A 2,715-nucleotide genomic window follows, 5' to 3' on the forward strand; every position below is an offset into this window, starting at 1 on the left:
AGGACTGATGCTGAAGCCAAAACTCCAATTCTTTGGCCACCTCATGCGAAGAGTTGACTCACTGGAAAAGACCCTGATGCTGGGAGGGATTGAGGGCAAGAGGAGAAGGGGACGACAGAGGATGAGATGGCTGGATGGCATCACCGACTCGATGGACATGAGTTTGAGTGAACTCTGGGAGTTGGTGATGGACAGGGAGGCCTGGCGTGCTGTGATTCATGGGGTCACAAAGAGTTGGACATGACTGAGCCACTGAACTGAACTGAACTGAAACTAGAAACGAGAATTATTCTTAGTATTTTCTTCATTCCTCATATCCATACATTCTGCAAGCCTGATAGGCTTGATTTTCTAGAATACTCTAGAATCTACCCTTTCCTCTCTCACCCACTGCCACAAATTTCACCAAAACTGACACAATTACCTCTTCAGTAAGCTTTCTGACAGCATTCCACCCCCACCCCCCACTTAGTTTTTCCCTAAGGCATCCTTCCACATTCCTTCTGCTGTCTTTCCAAAGGCCTATTTAATCACATCAGTGGACTCCAGTAAAAACCTTAATTTCTCCCTGGGGCCCACAAAATCTACTGCTTTGAATGCTAAGCTTCACACTCTGCTCTTCTCCATTTAGTCAAACTTTCTCTTACATGCAATTCCTACTGGACTGCAAAAATGCGTACCTTCAGTCTTTGCTTAAGCACTCTCTCCTCTGAGGGCATTCTGTACTTAACTAAATCTCCATAAGAGCACAAAAATGATTGTGTACCAGCTAAGGATAGGCATTATGCTGAACCCTCTACACTCTTTAGACATTACAAGCACCATTTTACACTGAAGAAACTGAAGTAAACAATCTCTCCAAGATCATATTTTAAGTAAAGAGCGAAACTGAGTTTACAATTCAGGCCTATCTCAATCTGCGAACTGATCATTTAAATACCGTCTTCCTTACAGTATACCATTTAACTCAGGTCAAGGTGTACCCCTGTCTTTAAGCTCACAGATTATTCTAGTCCCTCATCTCTAATTCTAGTCTCTCATGTCTAATTGTTGCTTTAATCAAAAGCAGACTATTTAGTACTATTCTTTAATATTTTCATGCTTTCTAAATCTTATCTCAACTGGATTGTAAATTCTTTGTAAGCAGAGAATTAGAAAAAAAATTTCTTAAGATGCTTCCACAATGGCATAGGATATCCTATAATAGCAAATAGCTATCCCTTATTGGGACAGGTTATAAGCGTGCTTAATAGTTACCTGTAATGAATACTCAGTATTTGCTTTACTTAGGAACAGACAAGATGAATTATATCTAGAAGATACAGCGAAATGTAAAATTTCCAAGAGCAGAGACCAAGTCTGTATAGGTATTCCATTTTTTTTCTGTCCCTCCCCTGTTGGGCCATCTTTTTTTTTTTTCAATCTTACTACTGGATCTCTGTACTGGCAATTATTTCAAGTGGTTATAACAAAAATGCTGCTCTGCCTTTATGCTAATAATCTGCACCAGTCTGAATAGTCAAGTTATGGATTTTGGCAAATATTAAGTTCAAATCTTTTATATATGTATAATTTTTTCTACCTTCATATGCTCTCTTCCTTCTTAATTGAAGTAAGCGCACTGTTTGATAAGTAACGTGCTTTGGGCCTATTTCTGATAATTTATTCCTAGTAGGATCTCTGGACTTCTTCAGAGATGTGTAATTTTGCATGCTTTTAAAGCATTATCCACGACCCTGCAATCCCTCAGCCCAAATGCTGGCTAACTCAGGTCCACAATCGGTAACTGCGAAGGGCCCTCCGGGCGGCGGCACCAACACTTCCGAGGCCTGAGGTAGGGTTGCGAGCGCAGCGGGCCGGAAGAGGACGATCCCAACAGGCCCTTAGTCTGCCCGCCTAAGGCCGCCACCTCAGCTCAGCGGCGGGGAAACCCACGATGCGGGGGTGCGCGCGAAGGCAGCATTCGGGCCTGGCGGGAAACGACTTCGCGAAGCAGAAGGGTCCCCAGGGTCTTTCCTGGGTGGCCGGCCCAGCCAGGCCGCGTGGCTGACAGTGTCTGGCAAAGAGCGGTGGAGCGGGTTCATATCCTGACGTGATTTCTCACAAATTTAGGCTGCACCCGCACGCACCCACTCCCCTTTTCTTGATCATACAAGTGCACGTCAGAATTTCTTATCTTTGGTGTGTTTTTGAGACCATAGAACCGAACCCGCTAAGCCTGAGGAGTCGCTGGCACCCTGGGTACCGAAACCTGGACCAAAGCGGGAATCCGAGTGGGCGGCCTTGTAACCGCCAGACACCCCAAGGCTAGAGGGCGTGTCCAAGGCCCAGGTGCAGGCGGAGGCGCAAGTAACGGCTCTCGGCGGCCCCGCCCCTCTGTCGCGTCCTCTCGGCACCCTCCCATTTTAGTTCCCTCTGGTCTACAGCCTCTTCCCTAGTCGCTACCTCTTTAAGGCGGAGCCCGGCGTAGATCTCGCGAGATCCGGGTTGGCGCCGTGACCTCCATGTGGGAGCTAGAGCTCTATAAGTAAACACTCCGCGCAGCGCAGACAAGGCTGCTTCCTATTTGTGAGGCGGGGGCTGCAATAGCAACCGAGCTTCCGACTGGTTTCGTTTTCCTTCCCTCTCCAGCTCTGTTGGGTGGGCGCACGGTCTAGGATTCACCGCCGCCTGTCGGGCCCGGCGCCTGGTCAGTCTTCCTCCCTTGTGCGCGCG

General features: G+C 47.3%; 1 long non-coding RNA gene across 1 annotated transcript in view; it reads right to left on the reverse strand.

Annotated features, from left to right (window-relative positions):
* Positions 1 to 2,709, reverse strand: part of LOC105000913 — a 4,940-nt gene extending 2,231 nt beyond the window's left edge. The window contains exon 1 of the long non-coding RNA XR_826796.1: positions 2,446 to 2,709. This is a non-coding gene — a long non-coding RNA (uncharacterized LOC105000913). The remainder of the gene's footprint in view (positions 1 to 2,445) is intronic.
* Positions 2,710 to 2,715: the final 6 nt, after the last annotated feature.

Source organism: Bison bison, unplaced genomic scaffold (assembly GCF_000754665.1).
Source record: "Bison bison bison isolate TAMUID 2011002044 unplaced genomic scaffold, Bison_UMD1.0 scf7180017864376, whole genome shotgun sequence".
Taxonomy (NCBI): Eukaryota; Metazoa; Chordata; class Mammalia; order Artiodactyla; family Bovidae; genus Bison; species Bison bison.